This window comes from Amblyomma maculatum, chromosome 3, assembly GCF_055883805.1.
Source record: "Amblyomma maculatum isolate TAMU_Amacu chromosome 3, ASM5588380v1, whole genome shotgun sequence".
Taxonomy (NCBI): domain Eukaryota; kingdom Metazoa; phylum Arthropoda; class Arachnida; order Ixodida; family Ixodidae; genus Amblyomma; species Amblyomma maculatum.
The window spans coordinates 195,292,970-195,306,651 of NC_139346.1; positions in this window are offsets into that span (position 1 = coordinate 195,292,970).

Genomic DNA, 13,682 nt, shown 5'->3' on the forward strand with positions numbered 1-13,682 from the left:
CGTGCGCTGACATCGCACAGCACACGGACGCCTCTTCGTTTCGCCTCCTTCGAAACGCAGCCGCCGAGGTCGGGTTCGAACTCGGGTATTCCGGACAGTAGTCGGGCGTCTTACCACTGTATCACCCCGGCGGGGCATGACCGCGTAGAAAAACTGATTTATTTTTTATAGGAAGGGGAAGGCGCTGTAACTGTCTCACTTTTTTTCTGTGGACACCGCAACCAAGCCGTAAGGGAAGGGAGGAAGGCGAGTGTGAAAGTGGAAAGAGAGAAAGAGGAGTCGTAGTGGAGGGCTACGGAGTATTTTCGATCACCCTGGGGATCTTTAACGTGCGCTGACATCGCACAGCACACGGACGCCTCTTCGTATCCCGTTCCTCTCGCTCGTAACGCGTCCCACGGCTGTGACAACCTCGCGAGGCACTTGTATAGATCTCGTCTTTGAGAATCAAGCATTGGTGTACCAAGTCGAACATATATCGGTCTATTTCTCCGACCACAAAGCTTCCTTCATGACTGTCAAGAACTGTTAGTGGAGTCTTTGTTGAAGGAATACGTGTGAAAAATAAAAAAAAATTCTGTGATAGCGCATACATGTGTTGCTCGATTTCTTTGCCTCAATCTATCGAAAAGGTGAAACAGCTTATTTGCTACGCTCAAATTTCGCATTAGGAAGTAACGTAATCGTCGGTAATTATTTTTTATCTGTTGTAGGCCGTCATTGCTCCCGCCATCGCTTCGGTGGTGGTCGACGACGGCTGTTGTTGCGGCGCGTGTCTTTCTCGCCCTCTTCTTTTTTTTCTTGACTATCTTCTTTTCTGTCCGCACAAGACAGCGAAGGTGGCTCAGCTACAGAGCCAGTAGCAGGCTCACGCATTTATTTTTTCTTTCTTCCTTCAGCCACAGCCACAACAACAACGCCTCTTTGTTTCGCCATCATAGAAATGCCGCCGCCGGCGGGTCGGGACCGACACCGGGTACTACGGCACAGTAATCGAGCATCTTAACCCCTGTACCACGGCCGTGAGGCAGGGGGAGGTGTAATAAACTTTTAGTTTTCAACAGAAATAGTACACGGTGGCTCCACCATTGGGCTCTAGGCCTTAGAGGTGTTTATACTGACGCTCCGCCTGGTATGCAAGCTCGGATGCGTTTTTCCTCGGTGGCCTCCTCGGCGAGTTGGATCGCTGAGCTGCGCAGCAGGGCCATCCAAGATCTTTCGTTATGTATATTTACCACCTTCCCTTTGTGGAAGGTGCATTCCTGTATTATGGAGGCGTGGGACCACATGCCTTACCGTAATAACACTGATTCGATCACATGTCTGCAACAAGCGTTAACTAGAACTGGGTTTGCGAATATATACGTCTGGAGTAGTCTCTAGGTGATTGCTTGACTCTTAAGTGACGCATCTGGTGAGGCATCCTCCTAAGAGCTCGAGTCTGCAATGGTGAGTCAAATTGCTAAATGTAAACATGCCTTCTCTACTTCCTTAATTGAGGTGCCCTGAGTCAGTCCGGAAGTAGAGACCTCGGGCTCTCTCGTTTGTCGCCTCGTTGCCGGGAAAGGAGGCATGTGCCGGCGTCCAGATTGTTTTGATCGTACTTTTGATATTTTCCCGCGGAAGCGACGAAAATGTGTCGCTTCCTGGCTGCATGTATGGTATCGAACTACGACTGACGTGGATACGCGCCATCCACCAAAACTCTGATTTCACTCTCCAAACGTGCGTGTTACTGGGAAATATTTAGACACTCTGGACATCGCGCGGTACGATAAATTGGAAACGAACAGGAAGCTTGCGTCTTTGAAAAATTCCTACAACTGATGCCTGTAGCAGTTTCTAAAATGCCCGCAGCGCTCCCACGATATTTGACGATGACAAAACCACGTTCTCGTCCATCTGCAAATGGCACCACATTTCATTATCTTTGAAATGCCGCGCACATTTTTTCACTCTGATAAAAATGAACGACTTAAAAGCGACTGTGTAGTTTAAGTGCTTATTCAGCGGAGGCAGAACAGAGACAGCGTTTATTCATTCATTTAAATAAATAAATTATTATTATTATTATTATTATTATTATTATTATAATTATTATAATTATTATTATTATTATTATTATTATTATTATTATTATTATTATTATTATTATTATTATTATTATTATTATTATTATTATTATTATTATTATTATTATTATTATTATTATTATTATTATTATTATTATTATTATTATTATTATTAAATAAGCTCAGAGCCGAAAAGCAGCGGGATAAAAATACATTCCATAACACCGCTCAGAAATAAAAACAGATATTACGCTTGGAGCGGCATATAAAAAAAGACACTTTGGTACGAAAAATAGGGGTGGTGCAGCGGTTGCGAACAAAATTGACAAGATATATTGTATACAGCAGCCGGTAATATCGACTACTGAGCAAACATTTACAGGGGAGGGGGGGGGGGGGGGGGAGGTCTCTTTACGGGCGGGCGGAAATGCGAAAGCGTGGAGAGTTCCATGCCATAGTTCTGTTATGAGCTCCTTCTACATTTTGTTGTTCTCCTGATGTCTACATATATACTTCTAATTTACCCGCTTACTTTACAACTGTACTTCTTATCAGTTTTCTCTTTACAACTTCTAGTCCGCCGCGATGGTGCAGTAGTAATTACACTAGACTGCTGCGCCCAAGTGCGCGGGATTGAATGCCGGTCTTGGCGGCTGCTTTTTCTTGGAGCGAAAATAAGCAAGGCCTGCGTGTGCTGCGTGCGATATCGGCGTAAGTTCAAGAACCATAGGTGGAAGAAATTTTCGGAGCCCTCCACTACGGCATTTCTGTTTGTTTGTTTGTTTGTTTGTTTTGTGGGGTTTAACGTCCCAAAGCGACTCAGGCTATGAGAGACGCCGTAGTGGAGGACTTTGGAAATTTCAACCACCTGGGGTTCTTTAACGTGCACTGAGATCGCACAGTACACGGGCGCCTTGCTCGGCCTCCACTGAAAAGCTGCCGCCGAGGCCGGGATTCGATCCCGCATCCTTGGGAACAGTAGTCGAGCGCCGTAACCACTGCGCCACCCCGGCGGGGCACTTCGGCATTTCTTATACCCTGAGTACTGAAGCGACTCAGGCATCTCTCATAGCCTGAGTCACTTCAATACGTTAAACCCCATGAGCGTCACTGATTACACGATAAGGCACCTGAATACCGTGAGAGAAGCATACTTATTACTGTCGTTTACCAGTGCTTTCTTGAGCGTCAAGTACTTTCTAGCTATCGGCACCGCCGAGTTTCTTCGCTAACGCTTGTCAAACCTATAAAGTATTTCTTTGGCAACCCATTCGCTGTTTCCCTCACTTCCGAACTATGTGAGAGTATATGAATACATTGCTCATTCTTCTTCTTTTTTTTAAGTTGATATTTATTGCCTCAGGGCATCAGTAGGTTATGAGATGAAGGATGAATAAATGATTAAATGAATGAAAAAAGGTTGGCTGATTTTATGAAGTCCAGAAGTGAGCGATGATGAGGTCCCTGCATCCAAGTGACGTATGAGGCAGGATTGGTTGCTGAAAGGCCAGCTATGCTCAGGTGCCGGATTCCTGTTGGCTTGAGTGCTGGGCAGTCCCACAGCAAGTGGTGGATGTCGGCCTCGACATCTTCGTTGTTACAGATCGGGCATCCTGGGCGAGGATATAAGTGTTGGAAGTATGACCACGTCCTAGTTACAGCTGGTGTAAGGGCAACACCGACCCGGATCCTCCTAAGCGCAACCTCCTCTGCACGGGTGAGACCGCGGGGAAGGGATATCGCACAAGGAGGGATAAGTGCACGTGTGCGGCTCCAGAGGTGCTCCTTTCTTGACAAAAGGAGGGTAGCGTCGTCGACTTCGAGAAGCCGTGGGATTGATGCGTCTTGGTTCACGAGGTGGGTTGCAAAATCAGCTTGACTTTAGGAAGGCAGCAGATCCCGTGGGACCCACTCAATGCTCATTCTTTTGCTATACAGGCAGCCTGTGCATGCATGCTGGTATACCTAAACTCAGATCGACTTCTGCAGTTGGGAATATTTAGCCACCGCAGTTTGTCACACTTATTTCTGTCGACACCTGAAGAAGTTTTGAGGTACCAGAGAGTGCACATATGCCGACGAGAGGAGTTTCGCACAATAGGGCTAGTAAATGGTTCGCTTTAAATTAAACGATATCTCGTCGACTATGCGTGTAGACGATCTCGGATCGAACTCGGAAAACGACAAATTTATATAATTTAACTAAATGTTAATTTCTTAATTACCTCATGTAGATGAACCTCCTCGCCAATTTGGCTTCAGAAAATTTTCTAATTCGTTATAAAGATATTTTTAATGTAAAGTGTTTCAGGTGTTTGAAATTCCCGCATACGGTCATGAGGCTATGACGTCATAACCATGTCGCCATACAGGATTCTTACGCTTGAATATTTCCGGTGCCCGGTGCCTACTACTAATACAACGCCAGCGGCTTTTCGATGAAACGATCTGCTTTAGCTTCGCGTAAAAAACCGCTTCTTACACCTGTTAGGCAGGTGGCATGGCGCTCTTCACTGCGAGAATTCAAAGGAGTTGCCATAAATCAAATTCATTACTCTTTTTGCGTCAGTTTGATGGCGTAGACGAGTTATAATACATACAGCTACGTCTACAGTGGCCTACACAACCTTTTGCAGCCGATGTCTCAGCGTGGAGGGAAATGCCACAAACCCGGTTGTCAGACTTATCTGTGTCGCTTTCCGAGGCACTTTAAGCTTTTGCGAAACGTCCCATCCCAACAGTGAATAATCATGCCTTGTATTTGAGAAAAACCTCACGGAGGAATAAGTACTTGTTCAGCCACTTCTCATTCGAAAATCATAGAAACCGTCACCTAAAAGAATTCTCGTCTGCGTGGAAGTCATTTTTACTCTGGAAGATCAAGGAAAGGCTAAAGGCAGGGGATCAAACTCTCCCGCATGGGCATGACAACCGAAAAACACAGAAGCATGATTGCTGGCGAACTGCCCTTTGTAAGGCACGCTAACGTCAATATCGTCTCCGGGCACGCAGCTCAACGCGAGGAAATCTTGCGTGCCGCAGTCCTCAGAGCAGCGCGTTTCTCGTCTGGCATCTTTTGGCTTACCTAACTGGGGTGCTGGCTGAGATAGATTGGATCGCACTAAGGGTAATAAAAGCCGCATGGTCCAATGAAGCCCGCATTAAAGATCGCGTTACGAATGAAAGGATGGGGTTAGGTATGGGATCTTCGGTTCGAGACGTAGTTACTTGCAAGCCGGGTCGGGTCGTTCACGAATAGCTTATGAGCAAATCTGGAAGGTCGGCAGAATAGGGGTGTGTGTTCTAAGCCTATTCGATCCCCTCTAGATATGTGTATTTACCTAGTTCATCATTATTAACATTTCTCTAGCTTCACCTAGTGCACGGAAAAGACTCTCACATATCTATGCAATGAACCCTGTCCTGCGTCTGGTGCAGCCACCTAATCTAAGCAAACTTTCTAATCTCATCAGCCCATCTAACTTTCTGCCGCCCACCGCTACCCTTCCCTTCCCTTCGAATGCAGTCTGTCACCTTCAGAGATCATCATTTATATTGCCTTCGCAATACACACCCTGCCTAGGCATTGTCGTTTCTTAATATCGACTCTAATGTAAGTAACTCGCGTTTTTCTCTCGCCCACTCGGCTCGCTTCCTGCCTCTTAACGCTACATCTCTAGCATTTGTTTCCATAGTTCTCCGCGTTGTCTTAAAGCAAGGATGAACCTCTATTGTTAGCCTCGATTTTAATGCTCCGTAGATGAGATATGCAGCTGTGATATAGATACTTTACGCTTGAAGAAAACTCGTAAACAGTCATTTATGATCTGGGAAAGCCTGCCGGATACTGTCCACCCCAACCCTATTGTAATTATTACAACCTCGTATTCCGAATCTGCTGTCACTACCTGTTTAAGGAGACGTATTGCTTTTCCACTTCTAGCAACACACTACTTGTCTCTTTCTAGCCACACTAAACGCTTGTCTCTTTCTGCTACTGTTGTGAATCGTTTCAATTTTCTGCGTATTGATTTTTGAACCTTCATTCCTATTATGAGTATCAAGGTTATTATGTATTCTATAATTCGTCCTTTGGTTTACTTAGCAAAGCGATGCCATCAGAGAATAGCAGATTGCTAACCCACTCTTCATTATGGCTTATTCCCAAGTCCTTATAATCCAGGTCTTTGAATACTTCCCGTAAGACAGCGAGGAATAGCCCTGCAGAGGTCGCGTCTTCTTGCCTAATAAACTTGTTTATTAGGATTTTGTTACTTCCTTTACACAGGACTATGGTTCTTGTGCAGCCACTTAAAACGTATATTTGTACTTCCGCATGCCACCCTGTCACGGAGACCATAAAGACTCCCCACTGCACGTCGCATGCTATGTAAGCGATCTAGCACCAGTAGAAGTGCTTGCTTGTACAGATGAAATTGACTGTGATCCTATAATTCACCCCAGATTATCCTCCTTTGTGGACTGAGGTTCTATAATATCGTGTCATTCCACGATATTAGTGCACATTTCGTGCTCCCTCACCAGAACCACTGCTACACAAAATCGGAAGCAATTACTGGTTCGGTTTTGGGAGTTCAAATTCCCAAAGCTACTCGGGCTACAAGAAACGCCGCAGAAGAGGGCACGGGAATTTTCGAGCACCTGGTTTTCTTTATCGTACACTGAAATCGCTCTCTTTCAAAAAGTGTCCGCCGTGGCCGGGACTTCATCCCACATCCTTGGGTGCCAAAGGTAAGCGCCCTAACCACTGCGCCACTGCGGAATCGCGTCGGAGGAAGCAATTGCTGCTGAAACTTTGCCGTAATGGAAAAGAAAAAAAAATTACATAACTATAGCCTTCAGCTCTGATCCTGGCGGCGAGAAAAACAAATATTAGAGTAGCATTTTTTGTAAGGTTAGGACACGTTAATTCTACATGTACGCAAGGGCTCACTATCGCACAAAGCGCATCCGACTGCAAATTGGCGCACTACTTCCATGTGCTGCTTAAAAAAAGCTTGATGCTATTTCGCTTTAGTATGAGCTTGCAGGTGAACACTACTTACTTCCCATATACACAGTAGGAAGGGCCGTAGAAACGGGCCCTCTCAAGCAAACACAGTACAATGTACATGCATTTGTTTGAAATAACGAGATTGACGTACAACGCAAAACATTCAGCGAACGCAGCATTGTACCATATTGTTACGGACGACAAAGAAGAAGAAGCGGGCAGTGGCACGGGAAGAAGCGCTCGCGCTAGGCCCGCGAACATTCATTAAACGTCATCTACCATCGTCATCGGTCATGTTCTGTCTCCTGTCTTCATCGGCTTGCCGTATCGTAACATTTGGTTGGAGGTGCGGGGTACGACATCCCCATCCTCGCCTTGGAGCATCGAGGCCATCTTCAAGCCGGGACTATCACCGAGGGCCCAGGGACATCGCCGAGCAGCTTCGCCCCAGCACTCACGCCCAGACCTGAACAACTACCACCGCCCAGCCCCCAGCCCAGACTTGAAGACAAGGAGAACAGACATACGAATCAGAACCGAGACGAAGGACCCGAAAGACACGAATGACCCGAAGGAACCGATGGACACGAACACGCAACCCCCGCCCAAGCAGCCCGACGTGACCTCGAGCCATCGGTCCCATGGACTCTAGTGACGGATGTTTGACAGCTCCAAGGGAGGCGGATCACCCACGCATCAGACATCGTACCGGCAAGCCGTTCTATTCTTCCTTCTTCCTCTTCTTCTTCAAGCATCCAGACACGCCCATCATCATGCCATAAAATCATTAACATCGCTAAACTTCCTCGTCCACGATCGGGACGATCGCTCGGTGGCCCCGGGTCATGTTACGGACGACAAGGAAGAAGAAGCGGGCAGTGGCGCGGGCAGGAGCGCTCGTGCTAGGCCCGCGAACATTCTTTAAACGTCATCTACCATCGTTATCGGTCATGTTCTGTCTCCTGTCTTCATCGGCATGCCGTATCGTAACAATATTATCGTCATAGAGAGACAGAAAAAATTCAAAGCTACCTTGGCGAAATGAGTGATGCCCTTCCTTTCATTACGCTGTCACCACAAGAAAGGCGTTATAAATGAGGCCGTCGGGAACTATCAGTGCAAAAAGATAAATGATGATCATAAACTGGAGCCAAACCCAGTTCCAACTCGTTTTCATCTTGGCTCGCATTGCAGGTATAGTAACTATAGTAGAAGTGCAAATAGGTGAAAGTCCATTAACAGCAGGATAAGCAAGCCGCACTAACAAAGGCCAAAAATGACAATACTAAAGGAGAAACAAACGCAGGGAAACTGATGTGCATTGTTACGGCATGCATAAGCAAAGAGCCAACAGCGACTGACACAAAGGAAAGCACAGGGAATGTTTGTTTTTCTTTATAAATGTGAGGTACTAATTAAAATTGGGTATGCGTAACTAGAAAGTAGAAGAAAAAACTGTCTCATGCTGCTAGTGCAACACAAACCCGCGACCTCTAACATTTGCGTCCTGTGCTCTACCAATGACTTAGGGCGATGGTTGTGTAATCGCGAACGTTTTTGGGCACTTATTTAGAGTGCAACATATATCCTTTAGAGTGTTCTTCAGCGCCACCCTCCTCCAGAGAGGCGGACGTGGAAAGTCCTGTGTTACCGTGGTAAAACAGCACGTTCTAAGTCCGCCGAAATAAAAAATAAAGAATTAAAATGCTATGCTTTCTTTTGTGTGAGTGGCAGCTGACAGTTATTATGTGACACTAATTCAAAGAGGCAAAATGACCATATGTGAAATCTGTCACTTCCAGATTAGCGAGCGCTGAATTTCAAGTTATCTGCTCTCGAACAGTACGTAATACTCTCCTTCGTCCACTTATACTCGTTGTATTTTTTAGATCCGATATTCTGTGGCTTTCTGCCTTGGACGTGTTTGTCACGATGCACAGAATTGGCTGTCCATGTATGCACACTCAATCGCGATAACCACCGCAAATTCTCTATGCACGCCTTGCACATCGCTCTGCGTTGCAGCGTGATCAATGAGAGACGCGTTCAGGCGAGGATATCAATCTATGCCTCTCGTTTCTTTGGAACGATCGTCGTCGCTCGTCTCAGTTTCGCTTCATCCACTGTCATCCTTTATCTCCTGTTTATCCCCCATCGGTCCCTACCAAACGTTTCGACAATGGCGACGGCACACTCAGTCGCTTCTATCTAGCACTTCTCGCAATCACAAAGTGGCGTCAGCGAAGAACCCCCGCCCAGCAAATGCACACGTTTTCCCAAAAAGCTGTGAATGTTAGAACGCGCGATATCATAAAATGTGAGGTGAAAAAAGAATGGTGGGAAATGCGACATGCATATAATTGGACCTGGGTCAGAATTTCGAGTTTGCGTCGTTATTCAAAATGTCGGTAATTTCCCAACCTCAAGTCATCTTACTGGAGGAAACACCTGAACTAGAAGTGGTAGTGCATTCGGTTTCGGAGTTTCCACCAATAAGATGACTTGAGGCCGGGAGATAGCGACGCTTTCAATAACGACGCAAACTCGGAATACGGACTTTGAGGTGCCACAGGGTGACACTACAGCAATGTCCAGGGCTTCTAGACTTTCACTTTTTAAACGCGAGGAAATTGAGCACGTTTATCGGAATGGTGTGAACTTCCAAAGCATAGCAAAATCGTCCTTTTGTAGCCTGTCCCGCACGCACTGAATAACTAAGAATATGCTGCGGAAAGCCTATAAAGCGCGTCTTTGAAAATAACATGGAAAAACTGCAAGCATTCCCACTGTTGATCTGCAGATGTATTGTTAGAGCATATTCACGGCATATTTCGCAATCGTGTGCTTTACACCGCTTATGCTATGTCCACGTGCTGGCTTTGCAAGAAGGGCTATTATTTCTTGTCACGGCTACTCAAGAAAGCACTGAAAAAAGAAAGCAGGTGACTCAACACATTGCCGTTGTTCGTTGTTCAAATTGAGCCGCACCGACCCTGCGCGTGCCCTTGGCCCACACGTGATTTCGCACAGCTGTCCAAACAAGATGATAGGTATTGCGTCTGCCAGCCTGGAGCACTAAAGAAAAAAAAAAGAAAATCATGTTACAAGTCACTACGGCCCGCATTTAAAATAAATAAAACGCACTCTTGCTTAACTCAACGTGATCAGGATAAGAACGGGTAGAGAGTACCATTACCGAGAGAGAAATGCACTCTAATATGGGCCGTCCGATAGTGTTCTGCAATTTCTGCTCAAGAGGAAATGACCAGCAATATCAGGCTGCAAAGCAGAGGTTGCCATTTTCTATTACCAGCCTTATCGGCTGGCAAGGTGATTCCTTGGGGCAATCACGAAGGCTGCAGTTCGCCTCCTGGTGTCCGGGTTCGGTCTTTGTAATGAGAATGAAGCCCCGGAAAACTACAATAAAGCATCATATTTCTCCAAGCTTCCCTCGCAAATGCGCCATCCATGTATTCAGCAAATGTCTTCTTTTTTTTTTTGTTCTTTGCTTACCATGCGAAGCCGCGCTGCACCTGCAATTTCCTTGCGACGCCGCCAACGATGATGAGCCGTCGTCTCAAACTGCGGCGCAATTCAGGTTGGCAGCAACATGTATCCCGCCTCTATTTTTGTTTCCGCTTAGCTGCTTTCTCGGCGAACAGATTTCTTGCGCCAACTTGCGCCGTATCTTGATCCGGCCTGGGTTAACGAAACTGCAGGCTGAGCACCCGGGGTCGGACATATGATAAGCAAACAAATATATAGAAACTAGAAGCTGATCTCAGACGGAATGAGCTCGAGGTGCTCTCGCAGATCCGCCAACTGTTTTTCGCCGGTGAAAAAACATCGCCCTCGAGACTGAAGCCACCTGTTTCGATTTTTTTTTGGCTTCATTGCTGGTGTTTGTTTTCACAAGATATGATACACGGCGGCTGTTTACGCACGGCGTTTCATGAGCGGCCCCATGCAGCTGCAAAACACAAGAGCTTGCATGTTAATCACAAAACTCGTTTGAGAATTTCTCATTTATAATTGCTCTATTCCCTCTACGTATCAGTGAATAGACTTATCGCTCTCAACGGAAATACGACAATTGAAAGTTCATGATATTGTAATGAGCAGTTTGTTTAAAATAAGAAACGAACAAAGACGTTCTGATCGGGCACGTTTCGAAAATTTCTCATTCCTGACAGCAGTCGTTCACGGCACTCATTGTTTTGTTGTCCTCATTATGAGCCATCGGGCTCGAACTGGCCGATCCCGCCTGTTACCTGAATGTTGTCGCTATATTCAGAGAATAATGTAAACAGAAACGCTGCTGTGCAACAAAGTTGTCTTTTAGCTATGCAGAAGACGTACCGTGTGCAAAACGTTCAGGGAATAAATGCACTGGCTTTGAATGAAGAACGCCAACGAAGACAGTGCTCCTCTATTCCAAGGAAGGAAGACTATAGCACTACCTTTATAAATGTTATTGAGAAAAATATTTCGTTTTCACAGGAAAACTGAATTTCTTCTGCCAATGTGCAGCTGTTGACACAATCGGTCTCTGCATAGCTGTGGATCGAAGCCAGTAGGTTATATGACGCCACCGTGTGAAGATATTTTTCCGGGTAATTTGTTCTATTACAGGACTTGGTTTTTAGCCTTGAAAGACGGCATGTGAAGGAACGATGTCTACATGGCAGGGCGCTGACCAGCTTCGCGAAACTTACTATTGAAGCACATCACGTCGACGTATGCACAATGCAATGATGTGACAGTCATTTAATAGCAAGGAATGTGCATTGAATGAGTACCATGCCCAAGTAACGTCGTTTTACCTACACGTGACAGAATGCTGCCTGACTGCTTTTACTGCTTTGAAACATTTTAAACATGTCTTTTAAAAGCACTTAGCTTCCTGATCATATACTCGTTTGTTTTGGCTGTGAAGGTATGTCTTTCTGCTAGTCTGAGCAAGCACCCAACAATCTTTTCACAGAGTCTATCACACTAAAACATTTCTACCCCTTAAAGGTGTAATGCTGCCCGTGCGCTAACGCCCCCTAAGGGTAGAGCAGCACAGCTTCACCGTGGAACATCCTTCATTGTGTACATGTCATTTATTTGGCGTCGAAAAACGGATGCTGTGTTCTGCTTTGGCCGGAGCGCGCGGCAACTCTCACCATGCTCAGGACACTGCTTCAGCTGTTTTTTTACTTTCCCCCATAACGCATGTCTCTCTTTCGCTTTTTCTTATATGCTCCTCTACATTTTACACAACGCAGGATAGCCACTGGAAACTTTTGATAGCTAACAACCATGCCCTAACCCTACCTTGCCGTTTTTCTCGTAGAATGTTAGCCCGGGGACAGCGCTACACCTTGACTGGTGACAAAGTCTTTAATGTGTAGCACTCTTAGAATTGACGCACGAGTCATTGGAAGACAGTTTTGTCACGTTCTTGCATCTAGGGCTTCGTGTGTTGGACCTGCGAATGCAGAGGCAACAAACCCTTGCTCCCTCACCGCTCGACACACTATAGGCTGCTGAAAAGAGTCCTTGTGAAGTCATGTCTATCCAGCACTCTGTACAACACCTGCCCGCATTGGATAGGACACAACGTTCCGAAGCAGCAGCTCCATTCATGCACGGATTAACCGCCACCCCTGTTGGCATCAGTTGTCGAATACCTCCTCAAAACAAAAACATCTAGCAGGCGGCCTGATAAAATGGAACCAAAGAAAGCTGGGTTATCCCGTTCCTTGAAGGGATTTTGCACAACCTTAAGATCGTTGCGAAGCATGACGTCACAATTCGCTCTCTGCACCAGAAAAATAATTCTATATAATATACAGGTAGTAAAAGTGACACCTCAACGTGCATGTTTAAAGCGTCACGAAAAGCACTTTATGTGATGTTCAAAGACCGTAATTTACTCGCTACCGCTGGCTGGTAGCGAGCAGTATATTGTTTAGACTAGCAGGTGCCTTAAACGGACACTAAAGACACCCAAATATGCTATTAAAATCTCGTAAACGGCATTTGGTGACACTGTCGCCTTGTATCCGGCAGCAAAAAATCGAATTATTGCTGAGATTTTGTGATAAGAAGTTGGGTTTTTTTTTTTTGAACGCCTATTTCACTTGTAAGATTCTACTTGTGACACGTTTATTGTAATCGTTTAGGGTGTTTGAATGCCTGCAGCTGTGAAGGATGGCCCTGTCGACCAATCCGGATGATTTGCTGGGGGCTAAAGCCACCAAAGTTGACGCTGGCTTTACTACGGCACGGAATTATAACCTTACCATAAAAGTTCCACATCGCTGTGACGGCTACCGAAATACGGAAAAGTTTAGTCACTAAGCTGCTATGTAAAACACTTAGGAAAATGGGTTAAGTGCTCAGGCTATACGTCTCGACGTTATATACTCTTTCTTGGTATATTCATTTTCAGCTGTATCATTTAAATACGCAGGCCTAGCATTTTGGTTGGTCTGTGCAGTTACGCGAGACCAGTGCTCAAACACAAATCTTTTAAATGAAATAGTGGTTCTCGCCGAATCATGTACGACAACATTCTGCTCATCTTTGTGAAAAGCAGTTTTATCGGC